Genomic DNA, 13,900 nt, shown 5'->3' on the forward strand with positions numbered 1-13,900 from the left:
TGGTTTGGGGTAGTAACCGCAGTAACAAGCCAGCTACTCCCCTCTTTGTGAGTGCAAATCCTTTTTTCACATTTCCTCTTGCTGTTGAAGCTTAGAGCGATGTTGGAGTCACAGTAAGCATGTGTATGTTTATTGAATAAGGGTATTGTGTCCTGGCAGTAGCCATCATTCTGGCGAGTCACCCACTCTTCATTGGTGGCCTCTTGACTTTATGGATCCACAGTGTTTATCCCACGCCCCTTTGAAGTCTTTCACAGTTCTGGTCTTCACCACTTCCTCCAGAAGGGCATTCCAGGCATCCACCACCCTCTCCGTGAAGAAATACTTCCTGACATTGGTTCTGAATCTTCCTCCCTGGAGCCTCAAATCGTGACCCCTGGTTCTGCTGATTTTTTTCCTACGGAAAAGGTTTGTCGTTGTTTTTTGGATCATTAAAACCTTTCAAGTATCTGAAAGTCTGTATCATATCACCTCTGCTCCTCCTTTCCTCCAGGGTGTACATATTTAGATTCTTCAATCTCTCCTCATATGTCATCCGATGAAGATCCTCCACCTTCCTGGTCGCCCTTCTCTGTACCGCTTCCATCTTGTCTTTGTCTTTTTGTAGATACGGTCTCCAGAACTGAACACAGTACTCCAGGTGAGGCCTCACCAAGGACCTGTACAAGGGAATATCACTTCCCTTTCTTACTCGATATTCCCCTCTCTATGCAGCCCAGCATTCTTCTGGCTTTTGCTATCGCCTTGTCGCATTGTTTCGCAGACTTCATATCATTAGACACTATCACCCCAAGGTCCCTCTCCTGCTCCGTGCACATCAGCCTTTCTTCCCCCCCCCCCCCCCCCCCATCAAATACAGTTCATTCGGATTTCCACTCCCCATATGCATGACTTTGCACTTCTTGGCATTGAATCTCAGCTGCCATATCTTCGACCACTCTTCCAGTTTCCTTAGATCCCGTCTCATTCTCTCCACTCCTTCTGGCGTGTCCACTCTGTTGCAGATCTTAGTGTCATCCGCAAAAAGACAAACCTTACCTTCTATCCCGTCCGCAATGTCGCTCACAAAGATATTGAACAGGACCGGTCCCAACACCGATCCTTGCGGTACACCACTTAAAACCGCTCTCTCTTCAGAGAAGGTTCCATTTACCATCACACATTGTCTTCTGTCCGTCAACCAATTTGCAATCCAGGTCACCACCTCGGCACTCACTCCCAAGCTTCTCGTTTTATTCACCAGTCTCCTGTGCGTAACCATATCAAAAGCTTTGCTGAAATCCAAGTATATGATATCGAGCGCTCTTCCTTGATCCAATTCCTTGGTTACCCAGTCAAAAAAGTCAATCAGATTTGTCTGACAGGATCTTCCCCTGGTGAATCCATGCTGCCTCTGGTCCATCAATTCTCCAGACTGTAGATAGTTCACTATTCTCTCTTTCAACAGTGACTCCATTACTTTTCCCACCACCGAAGTGAGGCTAACCGGTCTGTAGTTGCCAGCCTCCTCCCTGTTCCCACTCTTGTGAAGCGGGACCACCACCGCTCTTCTCCAATCACTCGGCACCACTCCCGTTTCTAGGGATCTATTGAACAGGTCACACAGCGGACCCGCCAGAACATCTCTGAGCTCCCTCAATATCCTTGGATGAATCCCATCAGGCCCCATGGCTTTGTCCACTTTCAGGTTCTTTAGTTCTTCCCACACATTTTCTATTGTAAAAGGATTTTCATCTATTCCACTTCCCTCCAGTTTCTTGTTGTGTAGAGATGGTCCTTCTCCAGGGTCTTCTTTAGTGAACACAGAGCTGAAGTATTCGTTTAATATTTCTGCCATTTCTTCGTCTCTCTCCACACATTGATCATTACCACCTTTCAATTTCACTATACCACTTTGGACCTTTCTCTTTTCGCTGATGTATCTGAAAAATGTTTTGTCACCATTTTTTATCTCCTTGGCAATCCTCTCTTCCGCTTGACTTTTTGCCAACTTGATTAATTTCTTTGTCTCCCTCAGTTGATACAAATATTCTTCTTTGTGCGCCTCCCTTTGGGATCCTTTATATTTCTTGAATGCTGTTCTTTTAGCTTTAATTTTGTCAGCCACCTCCTTTGAGAACCAGATAGGTTTCAATTTTCTTTTGCTTTTCTTTACATTTCTAACATATAGAGCAGTTGCCTTGATGATTGCTCCTTTTAGATTGGTCCACTGCTGATCCACATCTCTCTCGTTCTCCCATCCCTTAAGTTCTTCCTCCAGGTAGTTCCCCATTTCCTCAAAGTCTGTGTTTTTGAACTGTAAAACTCGGGTCTTTGTGGTTCTTTTCCCTATTCTTTTAGTGATATTAAACCATACCGTTTGATGATCACTGCTGCTGAGGTGGGCGCCCACCTGGACATCTGAGACATTATCTGCATTAGTGAGCACTAAGTCGAGTATAGCTCCTTCTCTCGTGGGTTCCAACACCATTTGTTTGAACAAAGATACTTGCATGGCATCCACTATCGCTCTACTATTTTTAGTTTCTGCAGATGGGATTTTCCAGTCTACATCTGGCATATTAAAGTCACCAACGATCTCCACTTCTCCCTTCTTACCTATCTTATGGATGTCTTCAACCAGATCTCTGTCCAGCTCTTCCTTTTGGTTTGGAGGCCTGTAAACCACTCCAATATAAATGGACGCTCCGTCATCTTTTTTTATGTCGACCCATAGAGCTTCTTCATTACCCCAACTTCCTTGTAGCTCAGATGCTTGGATGTCGTTTCTGACATAAAGAGCCACACCTCCCCCTTTTCTATCCTCTCTGTCCTTCCTTAACAAGTTGTAGCCTGGTATTGTTGTATCCCATTCATGAGATTCTGTGAACCATGTTTCTGTGATAGCAACAATGTCCAATTCTGCCTCAGCCATTAGGGCCTGCAGATCTGGGATTTTATTTCCCAAACTATGAGCATTTGTGGTCATAGCCTTCCAGGTACTCTCTTTAAGGTTATTGCATTTCCTGGACTCCTTATGAGATATTAGTTGAGATTTGTTATTCACTTCACTATTTCTTTTTGTAGTTGTGCCATTGTTGACAGAGTTATCCATCTCAATTAGATTTTTCTTTTGCTTATGGATCTTGAAATACTGCATGCATTGTGTTTTCTCTCTCTTTTCTGGTAATACTGCAGTGCTTTTCTCAAGAACTTCTTCAGTTTTTAATTTAGAGAAGGCTTGTTCTTTTTGCATTTGGTACATTGTGTGTCTCCTCATCACAGGTCTAATTCTACCAGAGCCCACTGTATTCCTGGATTTTAAAGAATTTCTTAATGACCTGTTTGAGTGGGGGGGTATACCTGTTGGCTGCTCATCTGTCAAGAATGGGTGACTGTGGGTCCTACCTGAGCCTAATGAATCTCCTTTTCTTGACTCCTGGTTTATTTGTGATATTGGGGAATTATTATCTGAGTAATGCAATGTGGGTGTACTACCTTTAATTGAAGCTAATTGATCTTTAATCTCAGTCAGCTCCATTTTCAAGGAAGAGAGTTGTGCACAAATTGGGCAAGCTCTAAGTTTCCAGATGCTATCCCTCAGAATAAAGGCTCCACAGCAGTTACATTGGATAGTCCTCATCTTGGTAATTTGTGATTTGTATTTCCTTGACTGTAACCAATGTACTGATTTATTCCGCTGCCAATGGTAATTTAGGCAGTCTTTATTAGAAAACAAGCCCCAGGGGTGGGTGGGTAGAGGGGTAGGGTGGGAGGGAGTCAAACAGTTTAGCCTGGGACAAGCTGGGTAAAGCAGGGCACTTCTGGACTGGGACAAGCTGGGTAAAGCAGGGCACTTCTGCCCTGCTTTACTGCCCTCCAACACTGCTCTCTGCATTGATGGTGGGGGTGGAAGGGTAATGGAGCCATAAGGTTGCTGGGAGCCAAGAGAAACAGATAAGTATGAAAAGAGAGTGTGGGGCTTGCTGGGCAGACTGGATGGGCTGTTTGGTCTTCTTCTGCCGTCATTTCTATGTTTCTATGTTTCTATATTAGTGCATATCAAGGCACTGAGCCAGTGGGCACTAAGTAGTTTAGCAGACTCAAGTATATTATTGTGACAGTCTGGCAGCCAAATCCCCAGTGGGCCTCTTTTGTAGTTAGAAGTTCGGTGTGTGCACACACATTACATTAGTGCATATCAAGGCACTGTGCAAGTGGGCAGCCAGTAGGCACTAGGCAGTGACATTAAATCCATAATGTCAGGGAAAGCTAGATGTGGTCGAGTGATTGGTACTGGCAGAGGAGGCACTTCAAAAGGCACTAGAGCCGAGAGATCCAAGATGGCTCCTTGAGCGGTCGCACATTCAGACGCTCCCAAGAATTTCTGTTTTCTGCGAATTTATTACTTCTTTTGCCTAACAATGCCTCACAAGAGGAAGGGAAAAGTGAGGGTATATCCACCCGAACCCTCACTTTCAAGCGGACAGCGTGTCATCTCGCAGTATGCAACGCCCTTACCTCAAAAGGGGGTCGTGACCCCTGCTTGCGGGACTGGAATAGGAGAACCGTCGCCACCTGGGGACATATCATTGACTCCACCAGTGCCGCAAGAACAGCCGAGGGCTACCTCTCCAAGCCCCGCTGTGCAGGCAGAGTCGCCTGCGGATGACGTCGCAGCTTCGTCTCTGCTGGGTGGATGTGTTGACGAGGCAGTGGACTTAGGGAACGCCTCACCTCCTTCCACAACTCCGGTGAGACCGGCACAGAGTGAAGAACGTGCCTGGGGCACACCCCAGAGAATACCATTGGGAGAAGGAGAAAGTGGAGCAATAGGAGTTTTGAGAAGCCCCCTCCAGGTAAAAAGACTGGCTGTGATTACTATGGAGTCTCTTTGGGACTTGATAGTGGGGATGACCAGGGTGGTGAACGAATATACCCGTGAAACGGATGAAAACTCCCATAAAATAATGTCCTTGGAAAACCAGTTCAAGAGTAAGGATGAAGAACAAACTAAGGACATAATACAAGTAAAAAATGAGTTAAAACAATTATCTGAAGTAAGTGTGGTATCTATGAAAGAACAAGCAGTTTCAATGCGTAGACTTGAAACTGTGGAGAATTACTTACGGCAGTTGAATTTAAGGATCCTGAATTTCCCTAAGGTAGCAGGTGAACTACCATTAATAACATTTAAAAGATACTTAAAGGAAATTCTGAAGATCCCGGAAGAGCAGATGCCAACACCAAAGAAAATCTTGTTTTTGAAACAAAGGCAAAGCCAAATTCAGATATCCCCGATAGGGGATATGGGAGACTTTGAGAACTTGTCTGACAATCTAGAAAGCTCAGGTTTTGAAGTATTGGAAAGACCGGTCTTGCTTGTCTCACTATACTCTGAGTTTGATAAGGCATTAATTATGAAACATTACTTTAAAGTAATAAATGTTACCTATTTAGGAGGGCTCATCCGTATATTTCCTGATTTATCCAGAGTAACTCAGTTACACAGGAAAGATTTCTTAAAAATGCGCCCAGAGGCTCGTACACTGGAAGCTGAATTTGTTTTGAGATATCCAGCAAGATGTGTTATAAAGTATTCTGGAAATGTTTTTGTGTTTTATAATCCTGAGCATTTGAGGGAATTCTTAAATGCCAAGAAGGTCACCCTGTGATAATCTCGTGCAAAATTAAGATGGTATGACAAGAGAGTCTTGCCTCATTAAGTTGTTTCCTACTTAGTACTCCTCTAGTATTTCTATCTCTCTCCCACAATATTTCCTGAGAAAATGTGAAAGATAAAATAATTTCAATATTGATTGTATCAAGTGGAATGTTTTTCTTATATGTTAATCTTTTGCTGTATTTCCAAGCAAAGTTATTTTTGTTTTTGTTATTATAAAACTTAATAAACATAAAATAAAAAAAAAGGCATTAGAGCCAGTCCCCCATTAAAGTTAAAAAGGGACCTATTGCAATCTAAACTCTTTGGAGGGGCAGGCAGTTCAATCCAGAAAAAAATGAAATCTAAACATTTTGTATTGCCACCACCTGTTTCTGACCCTGTAGTTTTGGAGGTGAGGGAAGGGGAGGCTGAGTCATGCCAGACAAAATGTCGACACCCAAAACCAGCAGTGGGACAGCAGTCTCGACTTAGCATTGACAATGTAGCACAGGCACTGTTTGCTTCTGATTCAGATGAAGAATCATCTTGTGTGGGATTCTCATCAGAAATGGAAGAAGTAATAGCTGATGAAGTTTTAGGAGGATCAGTTAGTCCTGTCTTAGCCTTCCACTTCAGTGCAGCAGGGGTGAGATGAAACTGATGATCAGGAGGAGGAGGAAGAGCAGTCAGCACAGGCACAGAGTGTGACTGATGCCCCTAGCATTGCTTCAAAAGGTGCACTCACTACTTCAGCTCCAGTGCCAGCATCCACCCCCAAGGCTATACAGAAAGGAGGATCACGAAAGACATCTGTGATCTGGAGCCACTTTAAAGTGACGGAGGACCCGTGTTTTGCTCGGTGTAATTACTGTGGCAGGGCTATTAGCAGAGGCAAGCAAATGGGACATCTATCTAATTTTGGCATGATGCATCATATAAAGAGGCAACACCCAACAACAGTACTGCCATCTGGGGATGGTGGCAGTACCAGTCAGGGGACCCCTTCCAAGCAGTGTAAAGTGGTTGAAAAGGAGCAGAGTCAGCCCACGCCCTCATCCCCTTCTAGCAGAGGTGGCAGGCCAGCAACCCCCTGACATGTGGCAGAAGCGACAACCCACCATGGAGGAAATGGGGTGGAGTGCAGTAACACTATCCCGGGGTAGTAGGCAGGCAGCCTCAAACGTTGTAACCAGGAGTATTGGGGAAATGATTGCCCTTGATGACCAGCCCTTGCAGTTAGTGGAGAATATGGGTTTCAAGCGTTTTCTGAAGGTCTTAGTTCCAAATTACAAAGTCCCCTCCAGAACCACATTTAGCAGAAATGTCCTCCCCAGCCTGTACAAGCAGTGTCACAGTCGCATCCAAGCGCTGCTAGCTAAGGCAGAGGGGAGTGTGCATTTCACCTGCAATATCTGGACCGCTATGAATGCTGCACACTCTTACCTCTCCCTGATAGCACACTGGTGGGACCTGGCTGAGGCAGGGGCAGACAGCAGCTCTATTACTGAACAAGTATCAGGGTGGAGGTGGGCTTTACTGCACACCCACCTGATGGACCAGGCCCATACTGCAGCCAATATTCTAGCATGCATCAGACAGATGCTGGAGGGCTGGCAACTAGGGGTGTGCATTCGTTTTGAACTTAAATGGAAAACGCAACTTATTTTTTTTTTTTAACTTAAAAAAAAGATGAGGCTTAAACGATCGGATTTCCAACTTATTCAACATAGCTATGTTGAATACGTTGGAAATCGCGATTGTTGATCTAAATAAAAATTTAAAACCCCTCACCCTCCTTAATCCCCCCCCCCAAGACTTACCAAAGCTGGCCAAAAGTTCCATGAGGGTCCGGGAGCGGACGCGTGGGGAATCACGTGACACCGCGTCACTCCGACGTGGCGCTGACGTCACGTGATTCCCCTCGGGTTCGCTCCCGGAACCCTCGTTGGGCCCAAAAGGCACTTTTGGCCAGCTTGGGGGGGGGTCAGGAGGCCCCCCCCAAGCTGGCCAAAAGTTCCTTTTGAGCCCAACGAGGGGTCCGGGAGCGAACCCGAGGGGAATCACGTGACGCCGCGTCACTCCGACGTTACGTGATTCCCCTCGGGTTCGCTCCCAGAACCCTCGTTGGGCCCAAAAGGCACTTTTGGCCAGCTTGGGGGGGTCAGGAGGCCCCCCCCCCAAGCTGGCCAAAAGTTCCTTTTGGGCCCAACGAGGGGTCCGGGAGCGAACCCGAGGGGAATCACGTGATGCTGCGTCACTCCGACGTGGCGCCGTCGTCACGTGATTCCCCTCGGGTTCGCTCCCGGAACCCTCGTTGGGCCCAAAAGGCACTTTTGGCCAGCTTGGGGGGGTCAGGAGGCCCCCCCAAGGAGCGAACCCGAGAGGAATCACGTGACGCCGCGTCACTCCGACGTGACGCCGACGTGACGTGCTCCTTGCAAAGGAGTTCAGGAATGGCGTCCTGACCCCGCTGGACCACCAGGGAGTTTTGGTAAGTCTTGGGGGGGGGGATTAAGGCGGGTGAGGGGTTTAAATTTTTATTTGCACATATGGACATAGACTCAACTTATGGAATTCTCCATATGTCCATATTGACCGCAAATGGGACCCCCTTTCGACTTATGGACTTATGAACTTAAACATTTGGTCTGCACATCCCTACTGGCAACTACACCAGCAAGACAGGAATCGTCAGGTAGGGTTCTTTGTCGCAGACAATGGTGCAAACATGGTTAAGGCATTAAACGACGGGCTCTTTAAGAACATCCAATGTTTTGCACACACTCTGCACCTGGTAGTGAAGTCAGCTCTGGGGTTGGAGTCCAATGACCAAGAGAATGAATACCTGCATAGCTTAATTCAGAAGTGCACTTCCACAGAAGTGTGAAGGTGGGGCAGGTTCTTTGACAAAAGCAGACTGATTTGGACATGCCTCACAAGTGTCTCATTCAAGACATTGCCACCCGGTGGAATTCACCCTTTATGATGCTGGAGAGGTTAGTGGAGTTGCAGACACCCCTTCATGAACTTTCTCCAGAAATGGAAACAGGTGTGCAGAGTCTCCTAGGGCATCATGATTGGTTAGTCAAGAATCAGCTGATAAAAATCCTGCAGCCCTTCAAGGATGAAATGGAAGAACTGAGTTCCAGAAGTGCCACCTTGGCTGACATCATCCCTATAGTTAATTTCCTGGATGAAAATGTGGAGGCCTTTAAACAGGAAGAGGGAATGACAGTTGAGGTGCTGGATTGTCTGGACATTTTGCAGCAGCAGGTGGAAGAGAGATTAAGGCCTTTAACAGAACAGAACACATGCTTACCACAGTCTGTGATCCCCGTGTGAAAAGGAAACTCGCCCTACAGTACGATTGTCTCTTATCTGGAAAGGAATACGAGTGAGGTTATCAAATTTGTGGATAATACAAAATTATTTAGAGTAGTTAAATCACAAGCAGACTGTGATACATTACAGGAGGACCTTGCAAGACTGGAAGATTTGGCATCCAAATGGCAGATGAAATTTAATGTGGACAAGTGCAAGGTGTTGCATATAGGGAAAAATAACCCTTGCTGTAGTTACACGATGTTAGGTTCCGTATTAGGAGCTACCACCCAGGAAAAAGATCTAGGCATCATAGTGGATAATACTTTAAAATCGTCGGCTCAGTGTACTGCAGCAGTCAAAAAAGCAAATAGAATGTTAGGAATTATTAGGAAGGGAATGGTTAATAAAACGGAAAATGTCATAATGCCTCTATATCGCTCCATAGTGAGACCGCACCTTGAATACTGTGTACAATTCTGGTCGCCGCATCCCAAAAAAGATATAGTTGCGATGGAGAAGGTACAGAGAAGGGCAACCAAAATGATAAAGGGGATGGAACAGCTCCCCTATGAGGAAAGACTGAAGATGTTAGGGCTGTTCAGCTTGGAGAAGAGACGGCTGAGGGGGAATATGATAGAGGTCTTTAAGATCATGAGAGGCCTTGAACGAGTAGATGTGAATCGGTTATTTACACTTTCGAATAATAGAAGGACTAGGGGGCATTCCATGAAGTTAGCAAGTAGCACATTTAAGACTAATCGGAGAAAATTCTTTTTCACTCAGTGCACAATAAAGCTCTGGAATTTGTTGCCAGAGGATGTGGTTAGTGCAGTTAGTGAAGCTGGGTTCAAAAAAGGTTTGGATAAGTTCTTGGAGGAGAAGTCCATTAACAGCTACTAATCAAATTTACTTAGGGAATAGCACTGCTATTAATTGCGTCAATAGCATGGGATCTTCTTAATGTTTGTGTAATTGCCAGGTTCTTGTGGCCTGATTTGGCCTCTGTTCGAAACAGGATGCTGGGCTTGATGGACCCTTGGTCTGACCCAGCATGGCAATTTCTTATGTTCTTATGACATGCTGTTAGCAAAGGTCCGTGAACAGGAGCACCATAGGCAGAGACAGATTAGGTGTGAAGCAGAGGTGGAAACAGCGGGCACTTCAGAGAGTTGTGGTAGCCCAAGCTGGAGCTGCAGTCTGTCAACAACAGCTACTACCTTCTTCTCCTCCACTTTAGAACACCAAAGGCATGTTGCCCATAAAGATTCATCTGTTGTGCGACTGGCTAGAGGGAAAGCAGCTGGCATGAGTGATTCTCAGCCCACCCAAGCAAAGGAGACACCAGCACAGCTGTCAGTGACAAAGTATCTCTCAGAGCCAACAAAGAACATGCAGTCAGATCCGCTGGCATATATTGGGCACACAAGTCCACTGTCTGGCCACACCTAACCAAAGTGGCACAGCGAAATCTGTCATGTCCACCAACCAGTGTGCCCAGTGAACATGTATTTTCAATGACAGGGGATATCATGAGCCCTCACTGCTCAAGGCTGGCACCAGAGTTGTTGGAAATGCTAGTGTTTTTGAAAGTAAACCTGCCTTTCCTTGGGTTTCCAAATTTTCCCTGGAATAACAAGATGAATAAAAGCAATTGAAAGCCTTGCAACAGCTCCAACTGCCTCCTATGCTCCAGATAATATAAGCACTGCAGCACATGTACCTGACCTGAAACACTGTGCCTGTCCGTCTACTGTCCAGGCCGTACGTCCCTACAAGGGCCTGACCTGAAACGCTGTGCCTGTCCGTCCACTGTCCAGGTCATGCATCCTTACAAGGGTCTGACCTGAAATGCTGTGCCTGTCCGTCCACTGTCCAAGCCGCTTGTCCCTACAAGGGCATGACCTGAAACGCTGTGCCTGTCTGTCCACTGTCCAGGCTGTACGTCCCTACAAGGGCCTGACCTGAAACACTGTGAGTTTCAGTCCACTGTCCAGGCCGTACGCCCCTACAAGGACCTGACCTGAAATGCTGTGCCTGTCCATCCACTGTCCAGGCAATACGTCCCTACAAGGGCCTGACCTGAAACGCTGTACCTGTCCGTCCACTGTCCAAGCCGTACATCCCTACAAGGCCCTGACCTCAAACACTGGGCCTGTCTGTCCACTGTCTAGGCCACACGTCCCTACAAGGGCCTGACCTCAAACGCTGTGCCTGTCTGTCCACTGTCCAGGCTGTACATCCCTACAAGGGCCTGACCTCAAACGCTGTGCCTGTACGTCCAGGCCTTATGTCCCTACAAGGGTTTGACTTATGTACTCGATTGCTGTGCCTGTCCATCCAGGCCTAATGTCCCTACAAGGGTTTGAACTCTGTCCTCGATTGCTGTGCCTGTCCATCCAGGCCTTATGTCCCTACAAGGGTTTGACCTCTGTCCTCGATTGCTGTTCCTGTCCATCCAGGCCTTATGTCCCTACAAGGGTTTGACCTCTGTCCTCGATTGCTGTTCCTGTCCATCCAGGTCTTATGTCCCAAGGTGGGCTTGACCTCTGTCCTCAATTGCTTCACAGCATGGATCCTTAAATAAAACAAAGAGTTTTCTTTAGTTTCAGAGCAGAGAAGAGAACTTCCTCCGTCTTGCTTATGAAGTCATAAACTGTTTGCAAATACTTAAATCCTAACAATTTGTACCATTATACACTCTAGGGGCCAACCCATTTCAGGGAGCCCTTTCCTGCTTAAAGAAAGGGAACTCTCCCTGGTGTTGCAGCCTATCTCTTAGTACCTATTGACCCATGTTAAACCGCTGTTCACTTGGCACCCTGTTCCACGTCGCCACACTTTGAAGGCTCATGCTCCACTCTAGGGGCCAACCCATTCCAAGGAAGCCCTTTCCTGCTCAAAGAAAGGGAACTCTCCCCGGTGTTGCAGCCTATCTCTTAGTACCTGTTGACCCATGTTGAACCGCTGTTCACAGTGAGACCTCCTCCATGTCGCCACACTTTGAAGGCTCTTGCTCCATTCTAGGGGCCAACCCATTCCAAGGAAGCCCTTTCCTGCTCAAAGAAAGGGAACTCTCCCCGGTGTTGCAGCCTATCTCTTAGTACCTGTTGACCCATGTTGAACCGCTGTTCACAGTGAGACCTCCTCCACATCACCACACTTTGAAGGCTCGTGCTCCACTCTCGGGGCCAACCCATTCCGTGGAGCCCTTTCCCGCTCAAAGAAAGGGAACTTTCCCCGGTTTTGCAGCCTATCTCTTAGCACCGGTTGATCCATTTTGAACTGCTGTTCACATGGCACCCTGCTCCATGTCACCATGCTTTGAAGGCTCGTGCTCCACTCTAGGGGCCAACCCATTCCGGGGAGCCCTACACGGCTCAAAGGAAAGGGAACTCTCCCCGGGTGTAGGCAGCCTGTATCTACCCTCTGACCCATGTTGAACCGCTGTTCACATGCACCCTCCTCCGCTCGGCCTTGAAAAGTCTCGTTTGTATATCAGCTACATCCACCAGATTTTAAAAGACCAGCGAGAGCTCACTAGACCCCAATGGAAACACCCCACTCTAGGGGCGAACCCATGCTAGGGAGCCCTTTCCTGCGCAAAGGAAAGGGAACTCTCCCCGGGTATAGCCAGCCTGTATCTACCCTCTGCCTCTGTGCCTTGCTGCCATACACCAGATGACTCACTCAGCTCCTTGTGGTGTTCTTGCCACTATCATGATTGCTCAGTGTGTTGGTGCTAGTCTTTCTGCTTGCTATGTTCCCCCTTCATTGTGATGTAGGATGTAGATGCCACTTGTCTTGCCACTTTGCCTGTCGTGCTGCCTTCAAGGGTTCATGCATCTGTTATTGGTGCTCTCTTTTGAAGCTGTGGTGTGTTTTTGACACTCTCGCTGCTGCTTTGCACCTCTATTAAAGCACTCTTCTTGCCACTCCTGGTACTCCTTTACCCCTTTAAAGTACCTTAGGCTAGTCATGCACGTTGGTGCCACTTTGCCACATTCTAAGTACCTTGGAGCTCTTTTCTTGTTCTGATGATTGCTCACCAGAAGTTTCATCAAAATTGATAATAAAACCCCAATTCTGCAGCCAAAAATAGGCTGCAAATACTTCCCCCATTGACTTTAATGGGAACCGGAAAATGAATGCAACAGATCGGGGAGCCGGGGGGGGGGGGGGGGGCATTGAACGAATGCAACGCATTTGCCAGCCGATGAATACGAATACCAAATCGGATGAATCCATACCCTCTGCACATCCCTACAACATATAAATGCTGAATAGGGTGGAAGATAGAGAAGAGCCTTGGGGAACTCCTCTGGATGAGCTGAAGGAGTCTGATTCACCGTTTCCAAGTTTAACCTTGAATTGTCTGTTGTCAAGGTAGGATTTGAACCAGCACAGGGTGGTTCCAGTTATGCCAATATTGGTGAGTTGGTGTAACATGATTTTGTGGCTGATAGTGTCAAACGCAGACGAGATATTGAGCATGTAAGAAACATAGAAACATAGAAACATAGAAATGACGGCAGAAGAAGACCAAATGGCCCATCCAGTCTGCCCAGCAAGCTTCACACATTTTTTTCTCTCATACTTATCTGTTTCTCTTAGCTCTTGGTTCTATTTCCCTTCCACCCCCACCTTTAATGTAGAGAGCAGTGATGGAGCTGCATCCAAGTGAAATATCTAGCTTGATTAGTTAGGGGTAGTAGCCACCGCAATAAGCAAGCTACACCCATGCTTATTTGTTTTACCCAGACTATGTTATACAGCCCTTATTGGTTGTTTTTCTTCTCCCATGCTGTTGAAGCAGAGAGCCATGCTGGATATGCATCGAAAGTAAAGTATCAGGCACATTTGGTTTGGGGTAGTAACCGCCGTAACAAGCCAGCTACTCCCCGCTTTGTGAGTGCGAACCCTCTTTTCTTCTCC

The sequence above is a fragment of the Rhinatrema bivittatum genome, chromosome 3 (assembly GCF_901001135.1).
Source record: "Rhinatrema bivittatum chromosome 3, aRhiBiv1.1, whole genome shotgun sequence".
Taxonomy (NCBI): Eukaryota; Metazoa; Chordata; class Amphibia; order Gymnophiona; family Rhinatrematidae; genus Rhinatrema; species Rhinatrema bivittatum.